Source organism: Lemur catta, chromosome 4 (assembly GCF_020740605.2).
Source record: "Lemur catta isolate mLemCat1 chromosome 4, mLemCat1.pri, whole genome shotgun sequence".
Taxonomy (NCBI): Eukaryota; Metazoa; Chordata; class Mammalia; order Primates; family Lemuridae; genus Lemur; species Lemur catta.
The window spans coordinates 50236508-50251566 of NC_059131.1; the positions used below are offsets into that span (position 1 = coordinate 50236508).

Here is a 15059-nt window from a genome sequence, read left to right on the forward strand (position 1 = left end):
TGCTTGTAGCTAAGACCCTGACTAATACATGTATACCCTGCCAAAAACAGCTGGGATGCAATCCTCTCTTAATGAAACTTAGCAATGAAGGACGCTGGAGGTAGTTCGGAACATTTAGTTCAGTAATAGCCTGTTTATTCCCTCACATGTCAAGGATAAGAGCTCTATAGACCACACATAGCAGGGGCTCAGTATTTATCAAGTTAAGTCAACTCTCTTTTTCAAGAGAGAGGCCTCATTCAGTCCCTCCATCTGGTAGAAGGAGATTCTGCCCTAAGATTTTCACAGGCACAGAGGGTGAAAAGAACAGGGTAAGATTAATAAAATCCCAAATAAATTTCCAGGAAATAGCAAGGAATTTATAATCGATAATGAGGTAAAACAAATTCATACTAGGGTTCTCCCCTTTCTTGGAGGAGCTGGGGGTGGAGGGAGGAGGGGTTGGGGAAGGATCAGGATTTCATTCACGTCCTCTCCGAAATAAAGCAGAAGTGTCAGAAGCCAAGAAAACCCCCTTTTTTTTATTTGGCAGGTAGTCCAGGAAAGAAAGCCACTGTGAAAAATATTTTCCTTGATGTCAGGAGCTCATGGAATTATTTAATCAAATAATCAACAAATATTTTTGATTCATTACCTGCTACGGGCGCAACTCTCTGGTAGTTGCTGTAAGAAATACTGAGACAACATTTATTTTCTCTGAACCATTTGAGAATAGCTTGAGACTTCATGCCCCTTTATCTCATAATACCTCAGTGTGTATTTCCTGAGAACAAGGTTATTCGCTTACGTAGATGCTATCCGGTTATCAAATTCAGGAAATTTAACCCAGATACAGTATTTTTTTCTATTCTACACTCCATATTCCAGTTTTCTCAGTTGGCCCATTAGGACCTCAAAGCATTTCCCCCATCCAGTGCAGAATCAAATCCCACACAGCATTTAGGTGTTGTGTCCCTTTTTGTTTTTGTTACTCTGGAACGGTTCCTTAGCCTTTCCTTTGTCTTTTATGACATTGAAATGTTTGAAGAACAGAGGCCAATTATTTTATAGAATGTTCCTCAAGTTGGGTTCCTCTGATGTTTCTTCATGACTAGGTTCAGGTTAGGCAGCCTGGCCAGCAGACTGCACCAGTGGCACTGGGCGATGTCCCTCTGCTAACGCTCACTGTGATCACCGGGTCAGCGTGTGGTCAGCTTTCTCCACTGCATAGTTACCACATTCTTCTTGCCACTCAGAAGCAATGTGCAGGGTGACACACTCTTGTCTTTTAAGGGGCTGGCACGCACCGCATATGGAGGAGGCTGCAGAGGGTGGTGATGAGAACAGGCTTGAACACTCTTGACTCAGCCATTCCCTACCTGTGTGACCCTGGACAAGTCACCTCACTTCTCAGAGCCACCTTTCCTCTTCTGTAAAATAGGCTAACAACATTTCCTTGCAGTGTTGTGGAGAGGATACAGAAACATGTCTGGTACTTGGCTTATAGGAGAGGTTCCACAATGTGAGTGTGCCTCTCATTCTCCTCCCCCACCTTCCCCCTACCCCATTTTTTTTAGGGACAGGGTCTCATTCTGTCACCCAGGCTGGAGTGCAGTGGTGTGATCATAGCTCACTGTATCACTGTAACCTGGAACTCCTGGGCTCAAGTGAGTAGCTGAGACTACAGGTACCATCATGCCTGGCTAATTTTTTAATTTTTTGTGAAGAAGGGGAACTGTTCTTAAGGGATCCTCCCTCCTCGGCCTCCCAAAGTGCTGGGATTACAGGCATGAGCCACCATGCCCGGCTGTCCACATTTTTAAAGTTACTTTGAAGTTCAAAGTTGAGGACAGTGGTTTGTTGATCTCTTACCACTGTCTCCAGTGCTATGAAGGGACATCAAGGACAAGCAGATCATACAACTGCAACTATGGCAAGAGGCATGACAAGCCAGATATGCAACAGAGGCTCTCCGGAACACAGTTCTCTTTGGAAATGCCAGGAGCAGGGGGTGGAGGCAGCAGCAGTAGGGCCGACCTGAGAGACATCTTCATGCTTAGCTGGAGAGTGAGCTGTCAGGAATACAGCCAGCGGGACACAGACTGTGAGACTGGCCTGGGCTCCAGGACTGTAGCTCTGCAACATTAAGGACTCTGGGGTTCCGCCCCCTTCCCTGACCAGAAGCCCAGGAGGCAAGACAGGATCTACCCTGTTGCTGATGAACTGCACATCCCTAAGAAAACCACCAATCTTCTCTAAGCCTCCATTTCCTCATCTGAAAAATGAGAGGTTTTGGCCAGATCTGTAGTTCTCAGTCTGGACTGTGCGTTAGAATCAGAATTATTATTATTATTATTATTATTATTATTATTATTATTATTATTAGACAGAGTCTTGCTTGTCCCCCTGGCTGGAGTGCATAGCTCACTGCAACCTCAAATTCCTGGGCTCAAGTGATCCTCCTGCCTCAGCCTTCCAAGTAGCTGGGACCACAGGTACGTACCACCATGCCTAGCTAATTTTTTTCTTCTATTTTTAGTAGAGACAGGGTGGAGTGGGGAGCGGGGGTGGTGGTGGCAAGGGGACAGGGGGGATCTCACTCTTGCTCAGGCTGGTCTCAAACTCCTGACCTTAAGCGATCCTCCCCCCTCGGCCTCCCAGAGTGCTAGGATTACAGGCATGAGCCACCACACCTGGCCAGAAAGTTTTTTAAAATACCAATTCCTGGGCCCATCCTCAGACCACTTGAATGAAAACCCAGACATCAGAATTTTTCAAAAATTCCCCAGATGATTCCACTCTTAGCCAAATATGAGAACCAAAGACCTAAATAATCTTAAATATCCTTCCTGGCCTTAAGTTTCTATGAGTCCATAAATGGTATATTCTGAGGAACTTAAGTTTTCTGATGAACTTAGAATTCGCCACCAGAAATTCCTTTTTGTTTCTATTCCTATTTTTGAAAACCCTTCTAAATAATCTTGAAGGTCCTTCCTACCTTAAAGTTTCTATGACTACATGAGAAGGATATTTGGAGAAGCTGAGTTTTCTGGTGAATTTAGTAATCACCAGTTTGCCACCAATAATTCCTTTTCATATTTATTTCTATTTTTTAAACCTTTTCTAAAGTGTACAATTCCAACTTCCTGCCTAGGGAGGCAGGGGCAATAAATTCATGGGGCCACCACATGCTCTCTTTATGGACAGGATGGACGTGACTAGTTGATGAAGACATCGACCTACAACTTGCCTTAAAAATCTTTCTCACCTCGAGGCAGCCAAGACCAACCGGACAAAGCTGACACGAGGAGGAACCTGTTTGCCATTCTTAGTGAACTTAGCTCGATTCTTTCATGATGGAGTGTCTTTCCAAGGCAAGATTCCAAAGGACCCTTTCCCACTCCAACATCTCCAAATAAACACACAGGGCTGCAGGACAGGGGCTGTGAGGGCTGTGCTGCATGTACACCGAGTTCGGATAAACTTGGGGTATAAACAAAGTTTTTTATAAAATGTGCTTTGCTGCCATTTACTTCTTTTACTTAAATTGCATACAAAGAAGCCAGTTCTGGGGAAACTGTATTACAAGCGGAGTAAGAGCCAGCGTTCAAATCCTGATCCTGCCGATCACTGGTTGGACCACTTTGGGCAAGTTACCCAAATTTTCCTCTTGCTGCCTCAGCTTTCTCATCTACAAGATGGGGGCCAACAATGGGATCTACCTCACAGGGTTGTTGTGAAGCTTGAATGAAATAACACCCTGAGTCCAGCACATAGGGAATTCAACAAATGTCACCCATTTTCCTTGTTAACACCATCCATTGAGGGTTTCATTAAGTGACATATGGTACATCAAGATGGAATAGAAGTAGTGGAGATAATAGAAATGCCCATATTGTGCCTCAAATGCCAGCCTGCTGGGGGACGTATGAGTCTGTATCCACTCAAAGTGAGTGCCTGGGCAGTGTGGTCCTAGGTGGCAGCCCCCACATCTGGCATGTGGTCATGTAAGCTTAGGGCACTCAGCAAGAGCTGTGGTGGCCCAAAGGGGGAATTGTGGAAATTAGTGGGTGCACTTTTTTGTTGACACTGCTATTGGCATTTGGGGACGGGGAGGAAGCCAGATGTCCTGCAATGAGTCAAAGAATCCTGTACAATGAAGAACTGTCTCACATCCCACGTGAATTTTGAAAGTCTGCCTCAACTAAACTTGCTACAAATGGGTATCAGCAATACTTACAACACGCTAATCCTGAAAGCAAGTTGTAAGAAGTTACTTGAAAAGCCCAGTGATTGAGACCAAGGCCGTTCCATGGAGAGCAACTTAAATGGAAGAAACGTCTCGAAACGATTAATTTACTCATGCTGTGCAGGTTGCCTGCTCTATTTATATATAAAGCATTTCTAACTACAACCTTTACTGAAAAGGGTTTCAGTACAGTAGGGCTGTTACTGTACAATGAAACCAACTGAAAATATGTAACAGATTTGAGATTTCTTTGAACAGTTCTTGAACAAAATATAAAGGAGCAGACTCATGAAATGCAAGGATCTCATTGAATTTCAATTATTTTGTTTCTAAAAATATTGTTATATTATTACCATTCTATACATTATATTTAATTTTGTAGCACAATAATAAGAAGCCTAGGTTATGAGAATTACTCATTAAAATGATTTCCTATTATTATTATTTTTTTTTTTGAGACAGAGTCTCACTTTGTTGCCCCGGCTACAGTGAGTGCCATGGCGTCAGCCTAGCTCACAGCAACCTCAAACTCCTGGGCTTAAGAGATCCTACTGCCTCAGCCTCCTGAGTAGCTGGGACTACAGGCATGTGCCACCATGCCCGGCTAATTTTTTCTATATATATTTTTAGTTGTCCAGCTAATTTATTTCTATTTTTAGTAGAGACGGGGTCTTGCTCAGGCTGGTCTCGAACTCCTGACCTCGAGCGATCCACCCGCCTCGGCCTCCCAGAGGGCTAGGATTACAGGCGTGAGCCACCGCGCCCGGCCCCCATTATTTTTTGACATTATTCTGATTCCTTCTCTAGAGGTCTTCCCCACCACGTGGCCTCTTTCAGATCCATCGTTTTTGTCTTTTGTCTCTCACAGGACAGGGCCCCCAAGTTCTTTTTAAGTCCTGGAGACTCTCACTAAGGCAATAATATCCTTATCCCAGGTCATAAAATTGGGAACCATCCTGATGCTGTACCTATATATAAATAAGCCTATAAATAAACCCCAGCTCATTTATGACTTTGAGTCTGTAGCTTGTCGCAGTATATTACAGGTTGAGTGTCCTTATCTGAAACAATGGGGACCAGAAGTGTTTCAGATTTCAGATTTTTTGGATTTTGTTTGCATACACATAATGAGATATGGGGACGCGACTCAAGTCTAAACATGAAATTCATTTATGTTTTACACACATCTTATACACATAGCCCAAAGGTACTTTTATACAATATTTTAAATAATTTTGTGCATGAAACAAAATTTTGACTGTATTTTGACTGTGACCCATCACATGAGGTCTCGTGTGGAATTTTCCACTTGTGGCATTATGTTGGCACTCCCAGTTTCTGGTTTTGGAGCATTTCAGATTTCAGATTTTTGGATTAGGGTAAGATTACTTTATTATTTCTTTTATATACAGATAAGTGTTCTCTATTATTAATTAGCTTAACACTAGTTTGTATGCTAATGTCCATTCATACCTTTGCTCTTTCATTTTCCTGTTCTTCCTGTACAAATAGCTTCTGATCTTCTTATCCAAACCCATACATTAGTAGTAGGTGCAGGCATCTGGCAGCTTCATTGTGTCCCCCTGTGCAGCCAGGATTGAACATACAAGTGGCATTAAACAAAAGGAATTTTTCCAAATTTTTGCTACTTTATTACACATTATCTTCTTTTTATTTACTCTTTATATTAGAGGAATGATTCTCAGTTGGGGGCATTTTCCCCCACCTCTCCCTGGACATTTAGCAATATCTGGAGACACTTGGTTGCCATGACTGGGTGCTTCTGGCATCCACTTGGGTAGAGGCCTGGGATGCTGCTAATCATCCTACAATGCACAGGATACACAGCCCCCAGCACCCCCCAAAAAGAGTAATGTGGTCCCAAATGTCAGCAGTGCTGAGGATGAGAAACCCTATGTTAGGGTTAGGGTTTTATAGAAATTTTTTTTAAAGTGTGTATAGATAGCTTATGCAATCCATGAATTTCATTTGGGATATTAAAGGGAGTTTACAAAATATTTATTATAAAAAGCTATAAGCCACTGGCATACATCAAAATAAGAGGAAGTAGTCTGGGTAGACTTTGCGTTCCCCACTTCCACCATAGCCCTTGAGCTAATTATGAAAATAGAAAATGGCTTTGGAAAAGCGTCCTGTCCCTTAATCTCACGAGGAAGCCAAAAGTCAAATGTGGAACTCCAGGGTATCTGAATCACTGAGTGTCCCTCTTTCCAGCTGTATTTCTCAAACAGCTTCCACCGAGTAGCCTCGTTCCAGGCAGCATTTATTCAGCACCTGGAGATTCCATGTCCTCTCCCTTCCTGCACTGAAGGTGAGTGTTTTGGGAACACTCTAAAGAGGTCTAAGTCACCCAGAGCAGTGGTCCCCAACTTTTTTGGCACCAGGGACTGGTTTCATGGAAGACAATTTTTCCACGGACAGGGGTGGGGGGATGGTTTCAGAAAGATTCAAGTGCATTATATTTATTGTGCAGTCAAACCTCTCTGCTAATGATAATCTGTGTTTGCCACCGCTCCCCAGTGCTAGCATCACCACCTCAGCTCCACCTCAGATCATCAGGCATTAGAGTCTCATAAAGAGCGTGCAACCTAGATCCCTCACATGCACAGTTTACAGTAGGGTTCGTGCTCCTGACAATCTAATGCTGCCACTGATCCGACAGGAGGCGAAGCTCAGGCCGTGATGTAAGTGATGGGGTGGCTGTAAATACCGACGAAGCTTGGCTCGCTTGCCTGCTGCCCACCTCCTGCTGTGCCGCCCGGTTCCTAACAGGCCACAGACCTGGTACCGATCTGCAGCTCAGGGTTGGAGACTGCAGACCCAGAGGATTTGAGACACTTCCCTTTCAGTCAGCACCAGCCCTGGGCCTCTCTATTACAATTCCCAACCTAGAGGAACACAGCTGTAAGAAAGCGCTAAGGGTTTTCTCCTCATGCCACAAATATCCTGAAAAGAATTCTCAGAATTATTTAAAGGCGTGGCGCTTACTGTGGCCAGTATGTGGAAGAAGACAGTTTGTGTATAGCACCAGTTAGCACGTCCCCTCCCAAGATGCATTAGGAAGCCTTCATTACAAGTGGTGTTAAACAAAGGGAATGGAAAATTCCAGAATTTGCAAAACAAAATAGGGGTGAGCAGTTTCTGGAGGGGAGATGATCTTCTGGTGCAGTAACTCGGCAATATGAGGACCCTCATTTCACCATTTATCATGCTGTGTGGCTTTGGATACAACCTTGTCCTCTCTGTCCTCTGACAGATGTCCCCTTCTATTAATACAAAAAGGGGATCATGAGGTATATACGGAATGCCTAGCAGGTGTCTGGCACCCAAGCTGTACTGCCAGTTCCTTCTGGTTAATAAATCCACTCGAGGCTGTACTGCATCTTGGCAGGATTGGCCCCGCTCATGTCAGAACTGGAGTTTGCTTTCAATGAGTTACATTCACGGCAGCTCAGGTAGCACTGGAGAAGGAGCCCAGGCCTTAAGCCAGCCCTGCACTTTGGGCTCCCTGTGGGCTACTCTATTGGGACTGGCCTTGGACCTCAACCATCTTAAGATATGGTAATTATTAGCACTTGCTATGCACAGATTATATACATGCATAATCTCATTTTATTCTCATAACAACCTAAAATAGAGCTGCTACTGTCCCTGCTCATGGAGGAGGAAAGTGAGGCTCAGAGCAGAGAAGCCCCCTGTCCAGACTCATGGTGGCAGAGGGCCAAGGACCCAAGGCAGAACAGAGCCCAGGCCTGGCCCTTACCTGCTGCCTCTGTACCTGGCCAGGGCTTTATCCCTTCCTTTTGGGGAAATCACTGCTAAAAGCCTACTCGCAGACCTCCTGGGCAGGGGAGATACGGAGAAGCCAGCCAGCCCTTCTTGAGACTTCCAACTCAAGGGCCCTGGAGCTCCTTCCTGCTCTCAGCCCAGCACTGAGCTCCCCAAACCTTGGCTCCCGGCTACCACATCTGCTTGGTAGAGAAATGGGTGGGACCCAAAGAGCAGATTTATGGCGTCCCCAAGCGCCTTGGGCTCCATCCCAGCTGCACAGAATTGGACAGATGACAAGAATAAATGTGTTTGGCTCCAGGCTCAGTCACTGAGGATTTATTTAGCACCTGCAACAATAAAAAATAACAATGCTGCAGCATGCAAGGCACCTCGTGGGCAGGCAGGGAGAGAGGACGCAGGGCAGCGGGCGCTGGCTCGCTTGCTCTCTAGCTGCTTGCTATCTAGACGGGAAAAGAGATGCTTCCTGTAGAATCAGAGAAGGAAGAAAGCGGGGTAGCTTTGAGATGAGCCCTGAGAAGTCAAATACTTTGTTTGAGGTCACACAGCTAGTGAGGAACTGAAGGAAAGCTGCAGGTTTGATGGTACTTACATGAGCTCTTTTTTTTGGTAAAACGTGTGGAAAAATAAAATTTAAAAATACAGCAAAGCAAAGGAAGAGAAAATAATCACCCCAAATCCCATAGCACAGAAATAACCACCAGCACCTTCACCTCCCAGCTTTCTTATTCTCTGTGCAAATGCACATGAACATGGCTACATGGCACGTGTCGTTACAGGCCAGTCAAATCTCACTTCGAGAGGATACCCAGGGCCTAGGCAGGTATTTACACGTTACATTCATTCATTTACGCAACAAATATTTCTTGAGCTCCTACCACGTGCCAGGTACTGTTCTAGGCACTGGGGATTCAAGAGTGGATAAGGTAAAATTTGGGGGAAACAGACTATAGACAAATAACTATGTTGTGTATACGTCAGCTAAGGACCCGGGGAGATAAAGTAGAGTGAACAAAGAGCGTGGGGTGGGGATGCTGAGAGAGGGAAGCTGTGTTAGACAAAGTGATCTGGGAAGGCTTTTCTAAAGAGGTGACATTGCAGGAGTGGCCTGGAGAGCGAGGGATAAAGCTACGTCAAGATCTCAGGGCCAAGCATTCCAGGCAGAGGAAGCAGCAAGTGCAAAAGTTGTGAGGCAGGAGCAGGTCTGAGGAAGAGGAGGCCAGTGTGGCTTAAGGGAATGAAGGGGGTGGGGGGAGTGTTAGGAGAGGAGGTGGGAGAGTCAGTGGGGACCAGACCGGGTAGGCCTAGAAGGTCGTGGTAAGAACTGTGGATTTTGTTCAGAGTGACGTGGGAAGCCACTGGCGGGGCGGAGGAGCGGCATGACACCAGGTCCAGGGAGGACTTCCGCTTTCCCATGAGGATGAATGATTTTCTAAATGGTGAGACCCACTTCCTGTCTTTGAACTTTGAGCTTAGGAAGAACAATTGAATTTTCATTTCACAATTGAAGATCTTGCACCGTCTTAGGATGGGTCGTTCATTCATGACACAAATACTTATTGAGGACTTCACACACCTACCGCCGCGGCAGCAAGGAGTTGGTTCTCAGTCATATTCCGGGAGGCAGGTCTCCCCTCTTCTCCCACAGCTGCCTAAGGATCCAGCAACTTACACGCGCCTGGGAGGGGAAGGGTCTTTTCAAAGGCAAGCAGCTCCATCCTCTGCACCAACCAGGCCTTGGAAGATCCTTCCCTTGGTTCTGGGACTACAGTTCTTAAGAGCTCAGTCTCCCCGGTATCTACTCACCACCCATCAGCAGTCAGGTGCTGGCGCTGCTGCACCCATGAGCAAGGCAGCTTTCCTCAAGCCTCCGGTAATCTCTGGTCCAGCAGACACGTGCACCAGCATTTATGGTAGGGGACGCTGGCTCTCCTGGGGCAGTGGGACAGACCCTAGTGCTATTTTCCTTATGAGAAACAAGCCAAAGGAGAGGATGCAACCCTATGTCTTAAATTGTTTTAAAAAGATAACTTGAAACTCTGGGTGACGGGGCCAGGCTGGGGCAGCTTCGGATTGGGCCCCGCAACCTCACCTGGACCCTCCACTCAGCCTGGGAGGAGGACTCGGGTCACCCTCGTTCGGGAATCAGGAGTGCCACAGTGACTTGCCGCAACCGAGCTTCGTCCTCTCCTGCGCTCAGCACTCTCCCGGTGAAGGGCACGGTGTCAGCTGGCAGCGCTGCTGCAGCACTAATGAAGTTTAGGAAGTGCTTAGCTGAAAAGGGCACGGATGGGGTAATTGAATTGGTGTCAGACACATAATGGCTTCGAGAGTCTTTTCTCCCTCATTTGGTAAGAAGAGCCCTTTCCCTCACATCCTCCGTAAAAGCTCAAGGAGAAAAGGATGTTCACCCAGCTATACATCAACCCTGTCTGTTGAGAAGGAGTTTTGGGAAATCACGAGGAGAAGCACACTTTTTAAGAAGGCTTTGGGGACTGTTAATAGCAGGCTGGGCAGGGCACAGGAAGAGACTACAAATGAGTGTTTTCCACGAGCCGCTGCCAGGTGATAAAATATTAAAAGCAATACCGACACTCGCTCTTCAAGGAATGGTCTTAATGATTCTGTCAGATGTCTGGGCCCTGTGGTCAAATGGACAGTGAACTTTGGGTTTTATCAAAAGCAGCTTAATGGGTGCCAGGCCCTGTGCTAAGCCCTTCCACCTTGTCTCATCTAATCTTTACAACAACCAGGCAGCACTAGCATTATCCCCATTTCACAGACGAAAAACTGAGGCTTGCCCAAGATCACACAGTCACGATGTGGCAAAGCTCAGCCTGAAATCTAGGACTGGGATTCCAAAGCCAGTGCTTTCTTTCTTTACTTCTCTGATGACAAAAACTTTAAAAAATACAGAATGTATCCATATATGTAAACGTACAAAAGAGTTTACAATGAAAATGAACTCTCTGTCCCAGCGGACCTGCAACCATGAGCACTGCTTCCCTGTGCTGCCCTCCAGCTAGAGCGAACACACTCAGACATCTACGCACGTGTGCACAGAATGGGGGGCGCCACCCACGCCATCTGCATCTTGCTTTCTTAACACTTTGGGAGGCTTTGGCAAAGCCTAACAAAGAGAACTGCCTGCTTCTTTAAATGGCTGCGTAGTGGTTCCTAGTATAGATATACGGGTGCTTAACGAGTCCACTCCTTAGGGACATTTAGGACTTTCTAGATTTTGGGCCTCAGTAACAATGCTGCAATGGGCATCTTGAGGCAAATGCCCCTTCACAGCTGTGTGAGCAACATTGTGCTTTTGACAACAAGAGCAAGAGGATGTCCCGGGACAGTTGGGGTCACCTGCCAGTTCACTGGCTCAGAGAGTTTCACTTGCAGCATCACCAGGGGACTGGGATGGCACCAAGGAGGCCATGCAGGCTCTCGGCTTTGGGACATCCCGTATGTACAACCCTCCTGGTTTGACGGTGACAGACCTGGGCACCCCAGGGACATTTCCGAATACAAGCAGGTATACGCATGGCAGAGGTTCCTCTCTCCAGCTGCCATCTCCTCACAGCATCCCAGGGCAACCAGGAACTGTAAAGGTCATCTGTCAAGCCTGCTGCCTGGGCAGGTGGAGACCGTCATGCCTGGGTCACCGAAGGAGGCACAGACTGAAGTACAGGGGCTGAAGTAGCTTACCCGGGTCACACTGGTGGTGGTGAGGACGGTGGGGCGGGGCTGGCACCCAGTCTGCTTTCATCTTGTGGTTTGCTGCCTCAGTAAGTGGCCTCCATGATTGCCTGGGGGAGGTGCGGTGGGGAGGACGCAGGAGGGTCACATGCTGACACTTAAATGTCTCAACCAGGTCACCTGTAGCCCATTGGCCAGAATTAGTCACGTGGCAACACCTAACTGCAAGGGACTGGGAATGAGGGAGGGGTCTCATGGAGAATCCTGAGCAGGATGCTTCTCTGCCAGCTGGGGTGAGGGGGGTGGGGGACAGGAAAATATGGGCTGCATTAAACACGGGAGTGACCGAAGGTCTGTGGGGACTGTTGTGAATGGTGGATCTGGGGACCAAGGTTAGCTTTTAGGTGCTACTCAATTGCTAACTCATCCACAGAGGACTCTTATTTTTCTCAACCATTTTACTGTCAAATAAAACATGTATACACAGAAAACTTAAGTTTAAGTTTAGCTTAACTTGAGCTTAAGTTTAGTATGTTATAATAAGACAAAGGCAAAGACATTTTTTTTTTTTTTTGAGACAGGGTCTTGCTCTGTTGCCCAGGCTAGAGCGCAGTGGCATCATAGCTCACTGCAGTCTCTAACTACTGGGCTCAAGTGATCCTCCTGCCTCAACATCCTGGGTAGCTGAGACTGTAGGCATGTGCCACCACACCTGGCTACTTTTTACATTGTTTGTAGAGATGGGGTCTCACTATGTTGTCCAGGCTGGTCTTGAACTCCTGGCCTCCTCCCTTGGCCTGTGATCCCAGGCAAACGCTCTTGAAACTGTCACCCAAGGCAAGAAACAGAACCTCATGGCAGAGTTAATTGTTTTAGCTTTTGGACTCAGTGCTGTACTTTGCCACACTTGAGTCTAACATAGCTTTGGAAGAGTGAAGTTTTGAATTTCAGAGGTATAATGATCCACTCTTAAACAGAGGGCAGTCTAATCTCAACAGTGAACTTGCAATCTGTGATGGAGGGGTGAGGAAGTCCTCCCCTCTCACAAAGAATGTGGGGACCCATGTGGGGTGCCTCGGGCCAGCCAGTGGCCTGGGGAAGCTGCTGTAAGACTCTTCCCCCTGTGCCCTAACTGTGGACTCGGTCCCTGGGTCAGCCTGCTTCTCCTGGCCCTGCAGGCCACCACACCCACCATGTGGCCCCTCCTCTAGGCCAAACTGCAGCCTGGAGGTCGGCCTGACCTCTGGGACTCCCAGCTCTGGGCAGAAGCCCCGTTACCCCCGCCAAGGTATGTGTCAGCCTTGAAGCAGCAGCTCACAATGTTTTGGTAACTTGCAAAGGCTGAATCCTAGAAAGATCGCATGTTCCTGGCCGCTGGCCGCCAGCCTTGGGGATGCTCTCCCCGCCCTGGGAGGCTGATGCACCTGCTGGGAGGCAGCACTGGGCAGGGCCCTCCCATCCGGCTCTGCCAACACATATTTCTCGGCTCAAGTCAGACTTGGGAAAGCGTGGCTTTTTCCCAGCCCCACATCCTGCTCCCCCTGAACCCATGGAGCAGCTGACCCAGTTTTGGGTAGAAAAATGAGAAAATTCACCAGTCAGATGAGAGAGAGAGGGGAGGAAGCAAATGCCACGCTGCCATAATTCAGCCCAGACATGACCCTCCTTCTGAGGAAGGGGAGAGGAACTTGGGCCTTCTCACTCTGTCTTTTCAGAGCGTTTGGAATAAATTCCCAAAATACCAGAGGCTGAGTGCAAACCTTCTTTGCTGTCATCAAGAGGGAGGATGAATCATGCAAAACACGTAATTTCTCTCATCCCAAAATACTGCATATATACTTACATTTAGTGTCATTTTACATGTGCAAGGTATTTTTTAAAAAATTCTTTTCTCTCTCTCCCTCTCTTCTAAACCAAAAACACCAGCTGTAAAACCCACTGCTTCCTTCCCCGCCAAGTCCGCAGTGGCAGGAGGCGGCGGCAGCAGACAGCAGGGCCCCTGTGCTCTGAGTCAGGCCTCCCTCTCGGTGGCTTGTTGCCTGCAAAACAAACTTAAAAGCTGGTGAATGGCACTTAGGGGCCCGCAAGCACACAGGGAGGCCTAAAATATTTGCAGAGGCGCACACTCTGTTCGTAGAATGAAAGGCCACTATGTAAATATCTGGGCCCTGGTTGGGGCGAGGCATTTTCAAAGTGGCTTCTCTGCTTGTTGCATCAAGCCAGTGAGGAAGCAAAGACGCTCATTCAAAAACATCACGCAGGAGCCACACCACAACTTCCTGGCCCCAGAGGGTAGACTCAAAGGGACCACAGCCCCGGGGGCCTGTGTTTCTTCGACCTTTCTCCTTTGCTGCATGTCGCACAGGATGGTTTTGTGACAGCCTACAATGTCAGCTTTTAGGGCTGGGCAGACAGGATCAATTTTCTCTTTTTTGGCAGGGAAAGGGCTTTTTTGGAAGACTCTCAAAAGGCAACCATAGTTACTGATGGAGCATGGCAAGCATGAGACAGAGGTAGTTATTACCCAGGCTTGTCAAAAGAGGAAAAAACGTGGGATGGATTTTGCATCAAGCCACAAATATTAATTCCAAGTGCTCCAGGATGAGTGTAGAGGCAGAGCAGACAGACCTGAAGCCCCTCGCAGCACCCCCCCTCCCCCTGCAGAGTCCCAGGAAGGCTCATGCAAACATGGAACCTGGCAACAGCTCTCTACCCGAAGGCAAGGCCGGGAGCCAAGATCCAGGCAGAGTTTTCACTAACCACATTGTTCATGCGGATGCATTTAGAAGAACATTCTTGGATTTCACACCATTCATGTTGGCCTCTGTGAGCCAGAACAGGACAGAAGGTACCAAGAAAGAAGGAAATAGGTTTTTTAAAAAAAATTTTGTTTTACATATATATATATTTTATAGCAACAAGAATGCACTTGAAAGGAAATAGTTTTGTTTTATTCAGTCTGTCAGTGATGGTCTTCCACCTGGGCAAGAATTATCTTCTAGGTCAGACAGCCCAGTTTCATTTTTTTCTGCTTTTCTCCAAAGCAACAGACTGCAATTCCCAGCATGAAACACACTGAGAGAGAGAGAGAACGAGCTGAAGGCATGTATCATCTTCAGATGTTTCACTGCTAGAGGAAGTGTCAACAGTGGTGGAAGGGGAAGGGTGCTGAGAGTGGCTGCTCAAAGAAGGTATATAAATTACAGTTGATTCTCTAGCTTCAACAGAAATCTCATAAGTGGAGCAGAGGATCCAACCGTAGGCTGGCTCAGAAATACCCTAGATAATGCTCACTAGGCATGAACATCTGAGCTGGGCAGATGTT

The 15059-nt window shown here is 47.0% G+C and overlaps 1 long non-coding RNA gene across 1 annotated transcript; it reads right to left on the minus strand.

Moving 5' to 3' along the window:
* Window positions 1-1068: 1068 nt before the first annotated feature.
* LOC123636987 lies at window positions 1069-10350 on the minus strand. The gene is made up of 3 exons (XR_006734728.1): window positions 10131-10350; window positions 5702-5811; window positions 1069-1301 (listed from the first exon to the last, which is right to left on the minus strand). It is a non-coding gene; the product is annotated as an uncharacterized LOC123636987 (long non-coding RNA).
* Between the last annotated feature and the right edge of the window lie 4709 nt (window positions 10351-15059).